Source organism: Schistocerca gregaria, chromosome X (assembly GCF_023897955.1).
Source record: "Schistocerca gregaria isolate iqSchGreg1 chromosome X, iqSchGreg1.2, whole genome shotgun sequence".
Lineage (NCBI taxonomy): Eukaryota > Metazoa > Arthropoda > Insecta > Orthoptera > Acrididae > Schistocerca > Schistocerca gregaria.
This window is the reverse complement of record NC_064931.1, coordinates 401,650,069-401,671,947: the sequence shown is the minus strand read 5'-3', so window position 1 is coordinate 401,671,947 and position 21,879 is coordinate 401,650,069. Positions and strand designations below refer to the sequence as shown.

The 21,879-nt window shown below is 41.1% G+C and overlaps 1 long non-coding RNA gene across 3 annotated transcripts in view; it reads right to left on the bottom strand.

The window, feature by feature from the left end:
* Nucleotides 1-5,198: 5,198 nt before the first annotated feature.
* The window catches only part of LOC126298967 (uncharacterized), a 450,144-nt gene continuing 433,463 nt past the window's right edge, over nt 5,199-21,879 (bottom strand). For all 3 annotated transcript variants that reach the window (XR_007552698.1, XR_007552699.1, XR_007552700.1), the window contains 3 exons: nt 10,785-10,892; nt 6,709-6,871; nt 5,199-5,840 (listed from right to left, as the gene is read on the bottom strand). This is a non-coding gene — a long non-coding RNA (uncharacterized LOC126298967). The remainder of the gene's footprint in view (nt 5,841-6,708; nt 6,872-10,784; nt 10,893-21,879) is intronic.

Below are 21,879 nucleotides of genomic sequence, written 5' to 3'. Positions count from 1 at the left end.
CAACTAATACTATTAAACAATGGTTTGCTGATTCATACCACAGATGAATTGGAAGAATTTTTAACTCGAATTTCCCGAAAGTTAAATTATTTCATGTTCTGGTACATTTTGGCTAAAAACTATTAAAGATAGAGAGCTGAAATTTTGTATACTGTTTTAAAACATGCTTAACTAAAAAGTAGACTACTCTTGTGACTTAACTTTGAAAATAAAATTCTTTTTCGCAGAGAAACCCTGAATTCATTTCTAAAATTTTTGATAATCATACTTTAAATTTTTTGTTCCGAAATTTATGAATGGTTCAAATGCCTCTGAGCGCTATGGGACTTAACATCTGAGGTCATCAGTCCCCTAAAATGTAGAACTACTTAAACCTAACCAACCTAAGGACATCACACACATCCATGCCTGGGGCATGATTCAAACCTGCGACCGTAGCGGTCATGAAGTTCCAGACTAAAGTGCCTAGAATCACTCGGTCACTGTGGCCGGCACAATTTATGACAGCAACATCTTTTCAAGAGTCTGCTTTAAAGAACTTACAGGAAAAAAATAAACCTTTCAGGATCACATCTGAAGAGGAATCTTTTTATGGCTGAGATCTTCCCACTGTGCACATGGTATGCAGTTCCTCATATATTGGTGCACATCATGTTTCCTTGTACACACCAAACCTTTTTGGCTACTGTTCTACCAGTCACTTTTCGGCCCCCTGAGCTGACAAGGAACAACTTGAACAGTCCACATTTTCTAGATCTGCAAAATAAAGCTTCATGTGTTGTGAACTGTGCCTGTGACCTGAATTCCTGACAGTCCATGTCAGCTGCCTGTTCTCTCTGCTGGTCACACTTTTCCCAAGCATTTGCAATATTGCTACCTTGCAGTTCAAAGTATCTGCATTTGTTCCTCTTCTTCAAGATTTTTGAACAACTATATAATCAAACTCACTCAACTTCAGGGCCCACCAGGTTAATCTGCTGGAGGGATCCTTTGAGCCTAATAGACATTTTAAAGAAGCATGATCAGTTATTACCCTAAATTTTTGCCTGTATAGGTAACATCTAAAGTACATTATCCTGTAATCACCACTAACATTTCCTTTTATGTGGTAGAGTAATTGTGTTCCAGTCTGTCCAACTGTCGAGAAACGTATGCCCCAGTATACTCTTTTCCATCAATATCCTGACTCAGAATATAACTGATAGCCATATTGCGTGCACCATAGGAAATGATAAATTCCTTGTCAAAATTGGGAAACACCAGTAGTGGGTGTAAAGTCTTTAATAAATTTTCAGTAATACTTCCATTTCAAAGACCCAGAAAAGATTGTAACTGTTTGGTTGTTTGTGGTGTTGCAAATTCAGACACTGTTGATACTAAATGGGAATCAGTTTATACACCCTCCTCACTAACTTTTATTGTGTCTGGCAAGGTTATATTTGTCAATAATTAGTGTAAGATGCATTGGTCTTAGTCAATCAAATACTTCCTTTTACCATTTCACATGTTCACCTATATCTTCCAAACAAACTGTAATATCATTGAGATACACCATGCACTACCTAGGCTTCAATCACTTCAAAACTCCCATCTAGTACTCTTTGAAATGTAACTGGCACATTTTAAGCTTGAATGTTATCCGGTGAAATTGAAAATGCTCCCTTGGAATTGAAGACACTGTTGTAGGCCTATCTACCGGTGCTACTTTCCTCTGGTGGTACCCACTACACAAATCTATTGTAGAGAAGTACTTGCCTAAATTTTCAAGTGTGTCTGTAATATCCAGTATTGGATAGGAGGTAGTGGTAGTTCATGTGTTAAAATATCTATAGCCAGAATAAAAGTGATATTTCTTGGTGTCATATGCCAATTTCTTTGGGGCCATGGACCATCACTGGTTTCTACATCATCTCCTGCCAGCTGTTGGTCAATAAATTCTTCCATGAGCAGTTGTAAACACTTCAGTATATGGTATGGCCTCTTATAAACTGGAGTATTACTCCCTGTCACTATGCAGTGGGTAATAGGAGTCATGGGTAATGAACCTTGCGCATTAAATAAGTCCTTAAACCATAACAGTAGTGTTTCCACAACTTACCAGTCACTGCCTTGGAGATGGCTAACTTTACTTTGTAATGCAGAATCACTGATGGTATACTTGTGGTTTTTGTCGGTATATGATCCAGCTGTACCGGCTTCCTCCAAAATATCCAATGTGGTGATTACTGAGCCCTATGGTAGACTCACATTGTCCAGACCAAAATTGCCTCATTTGTCACAGGACCTCCACATGCTCAGAACAGGTATTAGCCTCAACACTAAACATGAGCCTTGTTGTTCCCAATGAATCTATATCATTTTTATCCACTCCATGTAATCTATAACTACACTATGTGATCAAAAGTATCTGGAAATCACCAAAAACATGCGTTTTTCATATTAGGCGCATTGTGCTGTCACCTACTGCCAGGTACTTCATATCACTGACCTCAGTAGTTATGACATCGTGAGAGAGCAGAATGGGGGGCTCTGCGTAACTCACAGACTTCGAACATGGTCAGGTGATTGCGTGTCACTTGTGTAATATGTCTTTACGAAAGATTCTGTTTACTGAATTGCAAAGTATGCAAGTTTTTTATGTTTATGAGTCCTAACTTCTCTTATCTCACATTCACAGTCCTTACTTGAAATGTATGTTGGCAGCAGACCTAAATGATCCAACTTATAAGAAAATTGACAAGGACCGAACATTTGGCATCATATAGAAGACAACTATATTGCTGGACATTTTTGTGTTACCTTAAAAGATCATGAAGCATTTACAGTGATAGGAATCAATGCCACCTCATCTGTAGTGTCTACCAAAGGTACACAATGAGGGTGTACAATTAAGAGCCAGGATTAGTGCCATAGGGTCGCTAACATATGTACTATCAAAACATCTTGCCACCATACTGGGTGACCACATGAGTGACTGCAATTACCACATTAAAAATTCAGCACAGTATGTGGCCATCCTAAGGACACTAAAATTGGATTCAGGTAACATATTGGTGAGTTTTAATGCTTCACTGTTCACATGGGTTCCTCTGAAGGAATTGCTCTTCATAGTGAAGCAAAATTTTGAACATCATGTGTTAATGAGTTTGTTGCTACAATACAATGCAAGCTCTAGAAAAACTTCAGGATGAGAATGTTATTATTTCAAAAGCAGAGAATGTCTGGACAGCTCTGTAGGTAAGACTACTGTCCACTAAGAGCAAGGTTCTCTTTGTATCTTGGGCTGGCACATAGTTTTAGTGTGTCACAGACTTCCATAACAGTGCACTTCCTACTGCAGAGAGAAAGATTCATTTCAGAAAACACATTGGTTGATACAGGAAAACTAAAGCTGAGGTAGAAAAATCCCACTGTGCCCACCCTCTGATGCCAAACAAAAACCCACAAGCCATACACCTTGAGACAGGCAAACTTCAGAAATGTCCCACCTGCAAGCTTACAGGAGAATTCGTCGCTGTTCTAGACAAACAGTGTATAAAACCATCGAGAACATCAAGTTCGCCACAACAGCTGGAGACAAGAAGAACTGTAGTGCCAAAACATTACCACAATTAGAGTGCCACTTAGTGGTGTTGGGTTGGTTGGTTGGTTTGGGGAAGGAGACCAGACAGCGTGGTCATCAGTCTCATCCGATTAGGGAAGGACGGGGAAGGAAGTCGGCTGTGCCCTTTCAGAGAAACCATCCCGGCATTTGCCTGGAGTGAGTGGTGTTGGGGGCAGGTCAAGTGATAAGGAAAGTGTATAAGTGAAGCAGATATGAATGGGGAATCATTTTAGCAATAACATGGGCTGAAAAGGGGGGCAATCCATTGACATAAGTGGCTTTGACAAGGGGCAGCTTGCTAGAGAATAGTGTCTGGGAATGAGAATCTGGGAAACAGTGAAGCTGGTCTGCTGTTCACATGCTACTCTTGTGAGTATCTATGGAAAGTGGACAAATGGTGGTAAAACCACCATGAGTAAATAACAAGATGTTAGATGTCCAAACCTCATCACTTAATATGGTCATCAGAGGCTTATCATATCTGTAAAGCACGACAGGCAGCACTCTGTGACAGATATGAAGTCAGAATATAACACTGGTCCAGGCACAAGTGTTTCAGAGCACATTGTTCAGCACACATTGTTGATCATGGGACTCCACAGCAGAACACCCCTATGTGTTACCACATTGACCAAATAACATTGTCAATTGTGACTGCAGAGGGCACAGGATCATTGAAATTGGACTGTGGGTCAGTGGAAATGTGTCACCTGGTTATATTTTTATTTTATAAACTACAACCAGTTTCAGCTCCAAGGCCATTATCCAGTAGTATATGTGAGGCATCCTGAGAGAACACAGGTCGACTGGCACTCTCTCATGGCACGTAACATATGCCATTGGATAACAACCTTGGGGGCAAAACTGATTGTGGTTTTTAAAATAAAGAGAAAAGTGTGACTGATACTGGAATTTTATTCAAAACCAATAACACAGCTGCAGAACCTGCATCAAGGTGCTCCACATGCCCAACAGGAAATATATCGTATTTCTTGTTAGAACAGGTCAATGGTTGTGTCCAGATAGGCCATAATACAGGCAAATATCTAGTCAAAACGTGCCCCGTGCCACAGACATAGGCCAGTGAGAACAGTATTATGCTATGGGGGACATTCTGTGGAGCTTCCATGGGACCTGTGTTAGTAATCAAAGGCACTAAGACAGGTGTGGATGAGGTGAAAATTACTGTGGACCACCTGCACCCCTTCATGCTTTATGTCTTCCCTGATGTAGATAGCATCTTCCAGCAGGATAACTCTCTGTGATACAGTGCCATGCCAGAATCATGCTACAGTGGTTTGAGGAGCATGCTAGTGAACTCACATTGATGACTTGGCCACTGGACTCACCTGATCCAAACCCGATGGAACATATCTGGTATGCTAATGAGTGATAACCTCAGCCTAAAATCAAAAGTAAAGTATGAACAAATCTATTAAGAAAAAAATAAAAATGTAATTAAAAATGAGATAACAATGTTAACATGACAGACTAAACATGCTAATAAGATTATAAAGGAAGTCAAAGTTTACGACAGTTGTGATTTAGTTATAAATTAGCAGAAATTCAGACAGAAGACACAACTGAAGATTAATCTCTGTTTACAAGCCTTTATTAGGTATGTATAATACTTACTGTTGTAACTTACAGTTACAAAGAAAATGTATAATTACAAATAAATTACATCAGACACATAAACTGGATTGCCGTTTGAAGTAAAACAGGTGAAAAAATAGAAATAAATTCACCGCAGTGAAATTAATGCTATCTTTACTGGCACAAATTTGAAATAGTCATAACATATCAATAAAAGAGATGCATCTTGCAGCACTTTTATTTAACGTGGTGTATAACTTTACGTGCAATAAAAAGTTACAGTTCAGTGCCCCACTGAAATTAAGGACAAGGATGCAGGAGGAAATGAGTAGGTAATAGTCTTGTAGAGGGAATCATACTGAAATTTGCTTGGATCCCATTACAGAAACCACAGCAATACTAAATTCAGAGGACTACATGGAGATTTGTAATTGCACTCCTACTTTATGATGATTCCACCTTATTTGGTAAATTCTGTACCAAATAATGACCACGTGTTCACAAAAATGTTTGTTTTATTTGTTGAAACGTAAGTCCATTTTGCAATACTGTAGCATTATTATCGTGTTATACTCCATGTTCTGTAATTGTAAAGTGTTTATTGTAGACTTTTTCTCTTCACTGATGGTTTTCTTGGTACCTGAAACATAGAATTCTACAGTTTCACTGTGTTAATATATTTAGTACCTCCTTATTATATACATTACATCAACAATGCTTACACTGAGATACTGTAAAATTCAATAATAAAACAGTCTTAATTTGCTTTTGAGTGTCAACTAGAAGATGGAGCTATGGGTGATGAAAAGGTAATACTGGAATGAAGAAAACAGTTACCAAATTTTCATGCTCATTTAGTTCTTGTTTTGGCATGCTGTCTAGGAATGTTAATGCTCTCTGTCACTCAAAATTTTAGCTGCAGTGCTTTTCATCAGTGTATTCTCTGTTTTCAACCAGTAATCAATAATTTATTTGTCTAGGGATCATTTTACAGTGATATAGGATCCACCAGCTTAATACAAGAAAAACCTAAGTTATATATACAAACATAAGAATAAACGCGTGTTTAAGGTGGAGAAGACAGCACAGGTGGTTGGCTGTGGCCTTGTTGAGGAAACCATTCTGGCATTACCCTGAAATGGTTCCAGGAAACCTTGGAAAATATAAATGTAAATGCCCAGACACAGTTGAGCCTCCATCCTCCTGAATCTGAGACCTGTGTCTTACCAAACGCACTACATCGTTTGCTTATACCTAACACATAATTGTCTCAGGTTTGTATGTGCTTGGAACAAGTTAACTTAGTAAAAGTCATGCATTTTTCATTTAACATAATGAGATAAACATAATTATACACTGTTAATTCAGCTTCTACATACTTTTCACCAAAAAAAAAAAAAAGGAAAAATCTGCAAACTTAAAGCTGATTTTAGGATCCAAACAGAACAGAGACCAAAGTTTTTAAAAATCCAATAATATAATATAATCTGAAATGAGTAATGACTTACTATTTTTATTTCATAGAAGTGCACACATCTGTGTTTTATGATCAGCACTGAAAGGCTGTTTGACAATAACAGCATGGTTTCCATAATTACTGTGTTCAGCTGTGCGTCGGCTTGTACCAAAAGACAAAAAGTTGTTCTCCTGCTGGGAAAGTTTCTGCTGCTCCTAAGAAAATTAAACTTCCTGTATTCATTTAATTGTAGTACATTTGTTTCTATTATTCAGTAGACAAAGAACCTAGTCAGAAACTAATACAGTAGTTATTCTTTGAGTGAGTTACAGGAAAAGAGAAAACAGGCAGCAATGAAAGACAAAACAAGCAAACAAAGACAGATGGCGAAACATGAGAAACACTGAAAGTGTGTTTTATCGACAAGTATACAGTTGCTAAATGTAAAATCCACAAATTTCTGGCATTCAAAGTTTCAGAGAACTAATTAAGAGTTCTTATTTACATCATTAGTTACTCCAAGAGTTAACATGATGTATCAGGGTGTCTGGGAACATTGTTTTCCTCTTTTTCATTTACTATGTGTAAAAGTATAGGGATATCTAATGATGACCTTAAAAATTTGAAAATGCTGAGTAATTCAATTCATTTTTGCCTTGTAATATAGGCAAACAGTAAAATAAAATGGCATGCCTTAAAATGCAAGAATCTCAGGATACAATGTGGGCAAACATGAGGTTGTGCACATTTGTGCTGTTGTGAACAATTTTCTGATCTGTAAAAGAAGAGCAATTGTAAACTGGTTATTTCTAAATGGTAACAACAAAGTTCTTCTTCTAGCATATAGAGGAGGCATCCATCTTATGTTCATTTGTGCTGTGAGAAAATTTTAAATATATATTGATAAATAAACTTCTGACAGGAAGTTATGCTGTATACTGATAGTAAAAGTAAAACTGTAAACCTGCATTCTGAGAGCAGTTCAGTAAACAAGACGCCAGGGCTTTTGTATACTCTTCAGACCGGCTCTCTCCACTGACTAATGAAGGACGATCCAAGAATGTTACAATGCATGATGTAGTGCAACACAATATTTAATAACTTTTGTTCTTTGGGGCCTGCATTGCAATGAATATCAGCCAGCTACACTGCTCTTTAAATTTTATTTTATAAATGGTTCACAATGAGCCCATTTTAGCATACTGTCACTATCAGGTGCTCTTACACGTAACATCATTGCTGCCATATCCTGTCTTTTTTAGAATTATTAGTTTCTCCTCAGACGTACACTGAAGACGGGTATCTGATTTTAGTTGGTTTTTATGTACACTATTCTGCTTGACACTTTGGATGTATTTTGCTACTGCTTATTGTACAATTTTGATGTACCTACTGTGTTATGAAGTGCTATTGGGTGAAATATAATAATGCCTTAACTGAGAGTAAACTTGTAAAACATGGTTATGCCAAAGCATCTAACCTCAGAGACTGATGTTGGTACTAGTACTTTGTACTAAGTGATCTGAAGATGGCAGTTGTTGAAACTAGTTATCATTGTACCAATATTTGCCATCTTGGCTAATAAAGTGTTCCCATAAGAAGACTACTGCATTTACAATTTTGAATGTTACCCAGCAGCTGATTTTGATTTTGCAGATGTGCAAAGATTTGCATTTTCGAACAGACTCCCTTTAGTTTCGTTATTGCATTTATTTTTACTTCATGATAATTTTTTTATGACACTTCAAACATTTCATTCTCTATAGTCCTTGAATGTAAGCTCACAGATATTTGCAGATATGCAGTTTGTGCTTAACCTCTTTTTGAACAGTTTTTGTAAGTACATGTTTCCTTATGATAATACATTTGTTGAAGAGACAAAAAATAAGTTAACTTGGATTGTGCCAGTAGATAGGTTTATCACAGATAACTTTCAGTTTCAGTGCTACATTACAATAACCACCACATATGCTACACCACCGCTTCTTCTTATTCTTCCCATCATTGTCATATGGTCAATGGTTTTGTTTTCTGAATTAGTATTCACCACTTGGTTCAGTCCCATGCATTTTCTAGATGTAGATCTGCAATACATATATCTTCATTAATTATATCTGTCCACTATTTCTTTGGTGTTCATTGTGGTATTCTTCAATTCACATTGTGCTGTTTTGCAGACTTTATCACATGCTCTGTGCTGCTATCAGTACATCGCATCTTCTCATTTCATCTGACATAAGTATCACCATGAACTGTGTGTCAGATTACACACGGATGAGCTGGGACACATGACCGTCATCTTGGGAGTTTAAAGGCTAGAAGAGACACTTCCTGGAGTAGTGAGTTGCTTTACAAGTTGGTAGAGGCTGATGGTGTGGTGTCGTTGTGTTGGAAAGAACAGAAAGAGAGGGATCCCATATTCATCAAAGCACGTTTCTTATTACATGGGTAATGTTGATGTAGTTTGAAATGGGACTCCACCAATATTTACAACCGCCCTTCACAGCATCTTCCAGCACACTAGGTGGTCAATGTATCTACTGTGCCTGTTTGTTACCTGTTAAGCCGATATGTTCCTCAGTTTACCTACTAATCATGTATATTAAGTTGGCCATTCTGTGGCAGATGCTAAGTTGCAGATGCTTGCAATTGGATTATGGCACATTGGTTGCAATGACAAGCCCTGCCTCCTTCTCTCAGGGCAGCTAACTTATAGCTTCTGAAATAAATGAATTTTTATTGCTATGACACACAAAATTGTTATGTTGTTAACATTGGCAACAAGAGTAAGTATTCCATAGTAACCCAAAGTCAGCCAAGTTTCAATAATCAGAAAAGAGCTACATTAAAGTATCTGATTATTACTCAACAAACATGATTAACGTACTGATAGATTACGCAGTACTATCGATATGCCATCCTACATCTGGTGAGCCTGTTGTTGGAGGGAAACAACACAGCTTCTCCAGCTGGCAGGTCATATGAGCCCATAAGCCAGCCAATTTAGGGCCAAGTGGCCACTGGTCTAGTCTCACTTCTGTCTGCAAATGAATGTGTTCATCTCCACCACCAGCTAAAGTACTGACAATGCCTCTGCATTTCACTGATTATTCTTTGAGTTGTGCATGTTACATCTGGACCTGCTTGAGATCTGTGTAGACAGAAATCAGACTACAGTTGTTACATTCTACTTTGATGGACTGTGATACCATTTGGCTAAGTGATTAATTTTCACGTCACCTATGAGTGGTTTCCACAGCCAAAATTAAAGTGTGTTACTGTTGATTGTTTTTATTTGTAGTCTCAAAAATTCAAAGCATTTGTAACACTTATGAACAATACATCATATTTTTGTTTGGGTGTAATAAACAAGTGTTAATAAATGACTTTTCAGGTCTAAATGGGGGACTACAAAAATAAGGTGTCACAGCAAGTAGCCTACGTGTGTCCTACAAAAATTAATACTAATGTACCATGATTTGATAATGAGAGGTACTTCCTCAAAATCATGTTCAATATCTGTCTGATCTGCTGACTTTGATGCATTCCCTGCTACTCCATTGAATTTGTTTGTCTTTGCATCTGGATATGCTTGGCTGTGCATTAGGGAACAAATGAAGATGGATATTTATACTGCCAACACATGGACTCATGGTTTTCCCTTATTTCCTTCCAAGATCTTAGTTTCAAATAGGAAAAGAGCTGCAAAAATGCTGTGTATCATATAAGTATGCAATGTCTGTTAGAATATTTTTTAATAATTTTTTTGTATCTCTCAAAGTTTTCATTGACAACTTGATACACTCTCATGAAACAACGTACTGATACTGAGAGCAGATCTGTGGCTGTCATTACATCAACACAATGTAATGGGGGGCTGACAATTTACCTTGTTGGTAGCAAGGCAAGATATTTACAAAAAATGCTGCTACTGTCACACTGGCACTGGTAACTCAAGACAGTTCTACAGATGCTACATGCTACAGTATAATCGTAAAAATAGAGGACAAAGTTGGTGCATTAATGACTAGTAAAAACAAACTTCACAAATGAAATGTTTATGCTAAACTGTTTACATGCTTTGTATAAAGATATGTGGGACAAGTTTGCTGATTCGGGAATGCTTACCATGAAAATAACAAGAGAGGTATCTTTGTATCGCTTCCTTATTTCCTCTGCTGCATCTTCTTGTCTGTAAGGACCATTCTGGCGCTGCATCGAATTTTAGACGTTTTGCTGAAAAGGCATATCCAGTGATTGTTTTCTACAGGAGACCAAGGTTGTATACATACAAAAATCTTCACTTTACCTCTGTTACCAGCTTAATTAACAATCATAAATAATAACGAGAATAATATTATTTAACTCAGACTGAGGCATTCCTGAAGCAGAAACAATTACAACAATTCCACTGGCAAAATAATAAGTTATGCTACTGAGAATAACAATAGCTGCTAAAATGTAAAAATAATACTAAAATAATAATAATAAGAGCAATAATAATAATAATAATAATAGTGATTGTGTAAAATGTTAATGTAAAGATGAGGAAAGCTAATGAAGCGAGAAAATGGAGTTAGTAACATTTTGTATGAAATGGAAAGTTTGGAGTAGGTATTAAAATTCATGGAGAAGAAATGAAAACTTTAAGGTTCGCCAGTGACATTGTAATTCTGTCAGAGACAGCAAAGGACTTGGAAGAGCAGTTGAACGGAATGGACAGTGTCTTAAAAGGAGGATATAAGATGAACATCAACAAAAGCAAAATGAGGATAATGGAATGTAGTCGAATTAAGTCGGGTGATGCTGAGGGAATTAGATTAGGAAATGAGACACTTAAAGAAGTAAAGGAGTTTTGCTATTTGGGGAGCAAAATAACTGACGATGGTCGAAGTAGAGAGGATATAAAATGCAGACTGGCAATGGCAAGGAAAGTGTTTCTGAAGAAGAAAAATTTGTTAACACCGAATATAGATTTAAGTGTCAGGAAGTCGTTTCTGAAAATATTTGTATGGAGTGTAGCCATGTATGGAAGTGAAACATGGACAATAAATAGTTTAGACAAGAAGAGAATAGAAGCTTTTGAAATGTGGTGCTACAGAAGAATGCTGAAGATTAGATGGGTAGATCACATGACTAATGAGGAGGTGGTGGTCGTGGTTAGTGTTTAACATCCCGTCGACAACGAGGTCTTTAGAGACAGAGCGCAAGCTCGGGTTAGGGAAGGATTGAGAAGGAAATCGGCCGTGCCCTTTCAAAGGAACCATCCCGGCATTTGCCTGAAATGATTTAGGGAAATCACGGAAAACCTAAATCAGGATGGCTGGAGACGGGATTGAACCGTCGTCCTCCCGAATGTGAGTCCAGTGTGCTAACCACTGCGCCACCTTGCTCGGTAAATGAGGAGGTATTGAATAGAATAGGGGAGGGGAGAAGTGGAGCTTGTGGCACAACCTGACTAGAAGAAGGGATCGGTTGGTAGGACATGTTCTGAGGCATCAAGGGATCACCAATTTAGTGCTGGAGGGCAGCGTGGAGGGTAAGAATCGTAGAGGGAGACCAAGAGATGAATACACTAAGCAGATTCAGAAGGATGTAGGCTGCAGTAAGTACTGGGAGATGAAGAAGCTTGCACAGGATAGGGTAGCATGGAGAGCTGCATCAAACCAGTCTCAGGACTGAAGACCACAACAACAACAACAACAACAATGAAATGAATTACAGTTATACCATTTCAGGTATGGAGGTGTATCTTGTTCTGCAGCACCATCACAGACATGATGGTGCTTCATAGAACACTTAAATTGAAGGAAAGGAAGAAGGTTAGGGGTTAATACCTCGATGATGAGGTCACTGGGGACAAAGCACCAGCTCTGATTGGAAAAGGAAATCACACATTTTGTTTTCAAAGAAAATTTCCTGTTATTTGTCTTAAGAGCTTTAGGTGGACTGTGGAAAGCTAACTTTTCAGGCATGGACGCATTGATGAGTATGTAAATGATTAAAATTGCAATTCTCTGCGACAGTTAGAACAGCCACCAGAGTGCATTAGTGGTGATCATATTTATTGATGTTGCTAGACCAGGCAGGGTATGTGATGGGTTTGACAGATGTTGAGTAACCTCTATGAAGGACATGGAGACGTTGTATATTCGCATGTGACAGTGTTACCAACATCTGACAGAGTTTTGACAGAGGCCTCACAGTGGGAATCCATTTGGCCAGCTCATCGAATCATGAAATACCTAGATTTGTGCGACATTCAGATGTGATAGTTGTGCAGTGTTGAAACGCATGGGAACGTGAGTGCAGGCATACTTATCTGGCTGCCACAGGAGGATCACCATATTGTGCTCCAAGCACACTGTAACTCCTTCACACCTGCTGCCTCTATAGCCATCCATAATCGCGAAAACGTTGCCAGTGCAGGATATGTGTACGAACTGACTTCTTGATTACCGGTATGTCCCGTAAGTGTCTGATGGGATTCATGTCTGGGTGGCCAAATCATTCTCTCGAATTGTCCCTAATGTTCTTCAAACCAGTATCATAAAATTGTAGCCATGTGACTCGGCACATCGGCACTCATAAAAGTGCCATCGTTGTCTGAGAACATGAAGTCCACGAATGACTGCCAATGTCTCCAAGTAACCGAACATAACCAGTTCCAGTCAATGAATGGTTCAGTTGGACCAGAAAGCTCAGTCCATTCCACGTACATGTAGCCCACACCATTAGGCAGCCAGCACCAACTTGCATTGTACGTCATTGACAACTTGGAGTCATGGTTTGTGGGGTCTACGCCACACTCAGACAGTGCCATCAGCTCTTACCAACTGAAATCTGGACTCATCTGACCAGGCCACGATTTTCTAGTCATCTAGGTTGAAATGGTTCAAATGGCTCTGAGCGCTATGGGACTCAACTGTTGTGGTCATCAGTCCCCTAGAACTTAGAACTACTTAAACCTAACTAACCTAAGGACATCACACACATCCATGCCTGAGGCAGGACTCGAACCTGCGACCGTAGCAGTCGCACGGTTCCAGACTGCGCGCCTAGAACCGCGAAACCACCGTGGCCGGCAGTCATCTAGGATCCAACCGATGTGGTCACGAGCTCAGGAGAGGCGCTGCGGGCAATATCGTGCTGTTAGCAAAGGCTCTTGCATAGCGCGTTTGCTGCCTCAGCCCATTAACACCAAATTTCGCCTCTCTGTCCTAACGGATACGTTCATCCTACGTCCCACATTGACTTCTCCGGTTATCTCACGCACTTATAACTCTACGCTGACGCAGCTGCTCTCTGTCGTTAAGTGAAGGCCGTCGGCCACTGCATTGTCCGTGATGAGAGGTAATACCTGAAATTTGGTATTCTCGGCACATCCTTGACACTGTGGATCTCGGAATATTGAATTCCCTAATGATTTCCGAAATGGAATGTCCCATGCATCTAGCTCCAGCTACCATTCCGTGTTTGAAGTATGTTAATTCCCATCGTGTGGCCATGATCACGGCAGAAACATTTTCACATATACCTTGTGTACGCGATACTATCGCCATCTGTACATGTGTATATCGCTATCCCAGCTTTTGTCAGCTGAGTCTAAGCAGAGCAGAGACGAATGGACCGAAAGTAGGGAAATCCAGTGACACAAGCAACTTTGATAAAGGACAGGTGCCTAAGGCCTCTCATCTGGGAATGAGCATCTCGGAAACGGGGAGGCTGGTCGACCGTCTGAGGACGGTGAAATCTCAGAACAAGGAAGATTAAGATTTAACGTCCCGTCGACATCGGGGTCATTAGAGACTGATGTAAAATCACGAGTTGGTGCTATAGGGTGTTGGACGTCCAGGCCTCATCGCAGACTGTGGAGGGCGGAGACTTACCTCCTTCCTAACTAGGTTAGGTAGTGAATTGTGGCAGATATAACGACAGAGTACAATGCTACTGAATGCAAAAACGTTTTGGAGCACGAAGTTCCACACAGATTTTTAAACATCAAATTCCGTTGTAGATGTCCCCATTGTGTCTCCACGTTGACTCAGTGACACTGTCAGTTTTGATTAAAGGGGGTACAGGATGATCGGGAAAGGACTGTGAATCAATGGAAGCGTGTTACCTGGTTGGATGAATAAAGTTTCTTGTTACATCATGTAGATAGCAGTGTCCTGATTCACCAACACCCAGGCGAACGCCTGCTGGAAACTTGCATCGCGCAGCGAACTCAGGCGTGGGGGCAGTATTAAGCTGAAGAGGACATACACCTGGACTTCCATATGACCGGTGGCAATAATTGGTGAACATTACTGCGGACCATCTGCATCCCATCGTGCTTTCTCTATTCCCCAGCGGTGATAGCATCTACCAGCAGGCTAACTGACCCTGTCACAAGGCCAGAATCATGCCGCTGTGATCTGAGGATCATTATAGTGAACTGACACACAGGTAACCTTCTGTGACCCATGTAATGCCTTCGACTGTGTTCACCACCATGTTTTGCTCTCCAAACTATAGTACTATGGAGTTTGTGGCAAAAGTCTAACACTAATGAAATCATACCTCGATGACAGAAAGCAGGTGGTGAGTTCAGGAGGTCAGTTATCAAACACACTTGGTGTTCAACATGGAGAGCCACAAGCATCAAAATTAGGACCTCTTCCATACCTGATACAAATAAATAACTTACGGGATACTATAGATGTAAATACATATATGTACGCAGATGATGCTATTTTTCTGTCTATAATCTATGTATTTGAAGTCGTTTTCAAAAGAACGAGTTCTGTGGGAGAAAGTGCAGCTTCCTGGTTTACTGCACATGGTTAACAATTAAACGTAAATAAGTTACAGAATATGATAGTCAGTCTATCAAAGAGTGCAAAAATAGAAAAATGTAACTTTTTAGGCATAACATTTGTGAACAAACTAACATTGAACATGTAACAGTTAGGTTATCAAGAGTAACATACACTCCTGGAAATTGAAATAAGAACACCGTGAATTCATTGTCCCAGGAAAGGGAAACTTTATTGACACATTCCTGGGGTCAGATACATCACATGATCATACTGACAGAACCACAAGCACATAGACACAGGCAACAGAGCATGCACAATGTCGGCACTAGTACAGTGTATATCCACCTTTCGCAGCAATGCAGGCTGCTATTCTCCCATGGAGACGATCGTAGAGATGCTGGATGTAGTCCTGTGGAACGGCTTGCCATGCCATTTCCACCTGGCGCCTGAGTTGGACCAGCATTCGTGCTGGACGTGCAGACCGCGTGAGACGACGCTTCATCCAGTCCCAAACATGCTCAATGGGGGACAGATCCGGAGATCTTGCTGGCCAGGGTAGTTGACTTCCATCTTCTAGAGCACGTTGGGTGGCGCGGGATACATGCGGACGTGCATTGTCCTGTTGGAACAGCAAGTTCCCTTGCCGGTCTAGGAATGGTAGAACGATGGGTTCGATGACGGTTTGGATGTACCGTGCACTATTCAGTGTCCCCTAGACGATCACCAGAGGTGTACGGCCAGTGTAGGAGATCGCTCCCCACACCATGATGCCAGGTGTTGGCCCTGTGTGCCTCGGTCGTATGCAGTCCTGATTGTGGCGCTTACCTGCACGGCGCCAAACACGCATACGACCATCATTGGCACCAAGGCAGAAGCGACTCTCATCGCTGAAGACGACACGTCTCCATACGTCCCTCCATTCACGCCTGTCGCGACACCACTGGAGGCGGGCTGCACGATGTTGGGGCGTGAGCGGAAGACGGCCTAAAGGTGTGCGGGATCGTAGCCCAGCTTCATGGAGACGGTTGCGAATGGTCCTCGCCGATACCCCAGGAGCAACAGTGTCCCTAATTTGATGGGAAGTGGCGGTGCGGTCCCCTACGGCACTGCGTAGGATCCTACGGTCTTGGCGTGCATCGGTGCGTCGCTGCGGTCCGGTCCCAGGTCGACGGGAACGTGCACCTTCTGCCGACCACTGGCAACAACATCGATGTACTGTGGAGACCTCACGCCCCACGTGTTGAGCAATTCGGCGGTACGTCCACCCGGCCTCCCGAATGCCCACTATACGTCCTCGCTCAAAGTCCGTCAACTGCACATACGGTTCACGTCCACGCTGTCGCGGCATGCTACCAGTGTTAAAGACTGCGATGGAGCTCCGTATGCCACGGCAAACTGGCTGACACTGACGGTGGCGGTGCACAAATGCTGCGCAGCTAGAGCCATTCGACGGCCAACACCGCGGTTCCTGGTGTGTCCGCTGTGCCGTGCGTGTGATCATTGCTTGTACAGCCCTCTCGCAGTGTCCGGAGCAAGTATGGTGGGTCTGACACACCGGTGTCAATGTGTTCTTTTTTCCATTTCCAGCAGTGTACTTGCTGAAGAGACAGATGGCGTGTGTCACCTTTGACTATGTAAGGATAGCGTATTTTGCATTTTTTCAATCACTTTAAAATACGGATTAATACTCAGAGAAAATAGCAAAAACATAAATAAAATTTCCGCGCGGGATTAGCCGAGTGATCTAGGGCGCTGCAGTCTTGGATTGTGTGGCTGGTCCCGGCGGAGGTTCGAGTCCTCCCTCGGGCATGGATGTGTGTGTTTGTCCTTAGGATAATTTAGGTAAAGTAGTGCGTAAGCTTAGGGACTGATGACCTTAGCAGTTAAAGTCCCTTAGGATTTAAAAAATTAAAATAAATGAAATTATGTAATTCAGGTTAAGACAATTAAAATAATGGCAAAACAAAACATCCAGCCAGTATGTAGCCACCATTTTCAAACGCCTCGGGCACGAATGTGTGTGATGTCCTTAGGTTAGTTAGGTTTACGTAGTTCTAAGTGTAGGAGAATGATGACCTCAGATGTTAAGTCCCATAGTGCTTAGAGCCATCTGAACCATTTTTTTGGTTGCAACTTTTAGCACCTCTCAAAGATTTTTTCTGTTATGCCAGAGTTTCAGAGCGTGCTCCACCCGTTGCTCGTAGGACACTGAATTCTGTCTATTCACGGGTCAATATTGCAGCAGTTGCAGTTCTGATTGCCCCATTGATTCGTGCACGAAGGGCAGCAATGTCACTGCTTGTATGCTCACGCGATCCTCGACGTAAACTCCCAAAAAGAAATCTAAGGGCGTGACATCGGGAGAACGTGGATGCTATGCGAAGGGACCATCACGACACTCCCACTTTATGGACAGTTTGTCTCGCTTCCTGAAATTCGCGATATGCAGGGCGAATTGTCTTCTAGGGCTGTGCTGAAATGGAGCTTGCATTCTGTCAGTAGGTACTGGAAACATAAAGTGACGTTTACTTCGAGGAAGGTGTCTGGCATTGCCCGTATCTGTAAAGTTTTTTCTTCCGGTGATGCTCTCCCATACTGGCGTCAATAAATCCACAGTCCCATTGTCACAGATTTGTATCCTGCATACCAGATGACACGTTGCGCCTTCCTCAGAACTGCCATCATGTTGATGCACTCTTAAGTCTAATCTGCAAAACAGGACAAAGAAAAAATTCTTTGAGAGTTGCTGGACGTTTTACTACAAACCACGATTCTCTATCTCAAATAGTTCCCAACTAGAACACACAGTGCTGAGAATCACTATGATGTGGGATCTGAATGGGGTACGGTTAAATGGGGAGTGCCCCAGGGATACGTTCTGGGGCCGCTCCTGTTCCTTATTTCTGTAAATGGTATGCCTTCTAGTATTACAGATGGTTCTAAAATATTGGTGGTAAAGGAAGTTGTGTGCAACGTTGTCACTGTTTCAAATAGTGCGGTTTAAGACATAAGTTCATGGCTGATAGAAAATAAGGACTCAGTTTTTACAGTTTCTAACACACAATTCAGCAAAACCTGACAGTTTAATTACACAAAATGGGCATATGATTACTGAGACTGAACAGTTCAAATTTCTAGGTGATCAGATAGATACCAAACTGTCGTGGAAAGCCCATGTTCAGCATCTTGTTGAAAGGCTTAATGCTGCCATTTGTACTTTGAGAACAATATCCGAAGTAAATGACAGTTCGACATGAAAAGTAGTCTGCTTATTTTCATTCGCTTAGGACGTATGGTGTTGTATTTTGGGGTAACTCTTCCCATTCTCGAAGGGTCTTCTTTATATATATTTTTTATATATTATTTAATGTCGTTATACGTTTCTTTTTCTTTAATGTCGTTTACTGTTAACGATATCAGCTTATTCCCAAGAATTAGCAGCTTTTATATAAACTGATAGCTTGTTGTCTTTTTAGGTTTCATAAACATTTTATTTCATTGTTATTGCTTTTCTGTTGTAATTTCATGTACTGACTCGTTCCATGACCATGGATATTTGTTCCTCAACTTGGTTCTACTAGACGTGTAAAATAAAAAAATTCCAAGCCATGATTTTTTGAAATGATAGGGGGTTTATGGACACCCTGCTGTGAGACTTGAAAAGGTTCGTACCAGATGTTCTGTTAGTAACCCCAGATATTAATCTCACTGCTCGTTTTTAAACTTTGAAAACTTATTCAACTTCTGCAGTATTTACCCAGAATATTATACCATGGAGAATCCGTACTGGAAGAAGACTGTGTGGCTGTTATGTTGCCACAAATGTAGGACAATATAACGACCGGCTAGGTGAACCAAATATGAGAGAGTAGGGCAAATGCAGAGGCATATAGATAGTAATTTCTCCCTCGCTGAATATGCGAATGTAATAGGAAATAATATAAATAATATTGGTAAGATATACCCTCCACCACGTACTGTACAGTGGTTTGCGCAGTATATAATTTTATAGATGCAGACGTAGAAGAAGTGAGACTGTTACTAAAAGTAAAAACAGTAGTTAAACAAGTTTACCTGTACCTTTTAGAAACATTCTTTCGCATTCTTGAACGATTCTAGGCCTCTTTTTTTTATTTTATTTATTTAATCCACCCTTGCTCCTGATCTTCATTACGCTAGAAAAAGGTGCACCTTTTCTGTGTCATGAAATGCCGCTGGCACGTCCTACTGAAACGTAAGGGTGAGAAGTAGGAGTAAAATAATCGACAACATGTGCATTTATATCTGCAGGATGATTCTTGTTACCGTTTAAAAACTACCGAAAAGACGTAGGTGACGCTGAGACAAGTAAAATAACATAAGACACACGGGGTCGCAAATATCGGGAAACACCCCAAAAATGGTTCAAATGGCTCTGAACACTATGAGACTTAACATCTGAGGTCATCAGTCCTATAGAACTTAGAATTACTGAAGCCGAACTAACCTAAGGACATCACACACATCCATGCCCGAGGCAGGATTCGAACCTGCGACCGTAGCTGTCGCGTGATTCCAGACTGAAGAGCCTAGAACCGCTCGGTCACATAGGCCGGCCTCCCAAAAATGGATGAGAAATATTGAACATGTGACGCCACCAGATGACGGACATCGCCGTACGTGCAGCGGTTGGGCTTGGGCGTGAAAGTGTGATTTAGTGATGCAATATTTGCATTCTGTCAAATGGTGCAAATCTCGAACACCTTTTGTAAATGTGGTCTGTTGTACACGTATAAGTTACGAAAGTATTTTCCTCGCTATAACCAAGTAAAACTAAACTACACTCTGCCCGAATAGGCCGCGAAGGCCCAACTGTACCGACCGGCCGCCGTGTCATCCTCAGCCCACAGGCGTCACTGGATGAAGATATGGAGGGGCATGTGGTCAGCACACCACTCTCCCGCTCGTAGGTCAGTTTCCGAGACTGGAGCCGCTACTTTTCAATCAAGTAGCTCCTCGGTTTGCTTCACAAGGGCTGAGTGCACCCCGCTTGCCAACAGCGCTCGGCAGACCGGATGGTCACCCATCCAAGTGCTAGCCCGGCCCGACAGCGCCTAACTTCGGTGTTCTGACGGGAACAGATGTTACCACTGCGGTAAGGCCGTTGGCTATAACCAAGTAAAAGCTGTTCTAATTTTTGAGTTTCTTTCCTTTTGTCCCTTCTTTTTTTCGTTTACAGAATTATAAAGAAAACGTAGATCATTTGCTGGCAACGACGCAATTCGGAAGCTTATTATACTCATTATTTACATGTGACGCAATACGGCAGGTTTTTCCTGTACTGTACTTTACAATAAGCCAGTGGATTTCACGAGACCGTCAAGCAAAATAATAAATCGTATCTTCATGTATGCATATAACTGGCTAAAGGAATGAAAAAAATACTGCCTGCCAGAAGCAAGACTCGAATCGTCAGCTCCACGACTGTAGGCTCGGAGCCACACTGAGATGAGTACTTGAATTGGGCTGGGATGATCAGGTGCGACACACCGAAAGGCTCAACTGCCGTACGTGCGGCGATGCACGTCATCTGGTAACGTCACATGCTCAACATCTGTCAGCCACTTTTGGGTCATTTCCCGACACTTGCGACACCATGTGTCATATATTAAATTACTTGTCTCAGCGTCATCTACGTCGCTTCCGAGGTTTTTAAACGTTATACACCGCTAGCGAACTTATAGTGTGTGGTGGCGGGTACATTGGTTACAACTGTCACTTCCTCCTTTCTAGCCCATTCAACGAAGATGAAAACTAGCTGAATAAGGGAAAAAATCGTGCAGTCGTAAATTTTACAGTAGTAGGAGAGAGTGCCATGAACAACATACAACTCCTGACAGATAGGATGTGAGACTGGTGGTGGGAGCGCGTTTAAAGATAACTTTTTAATGTTTTTATTGGATAATTCTAAATCCAAGGCTTCTAGAGAAAAATGTCTCCTAGTAGAGAATTAAACTACATTCAATTTCCTGCAAGACATATACTCTTAATTTTTGCTCTAGGACTTACAGTTATTGTGTTGCTCGAGATGGAAAAATCGCAAATGATTAAAAACAGTGTTTCAACGATATAAAATGAAAGTATATTAAATGAAGTGGGTTAGGAACAAATATTCAATGTGTGTACCACAGCCAAGTGCAGTAGAAATATACGAGAGACAAATTGTGTTATTGTGTTCTGATGTGCGAGAGGCTGATGGGTTGGGGCGACAGTGGGGAGGGGGGGGGGGGGGGTGAAATGTTATTGCAGATGGAAAGGCAGGTTGTTGGATTTATTTCATGCACTTCCTTCCCTTGAGACTCTGCAAACCAAAGAGCGATAGGACGAATCCCCACTCTTTCTACCTCACTACGTCACAAAAAGCATCTACAGGGTCTTCCACA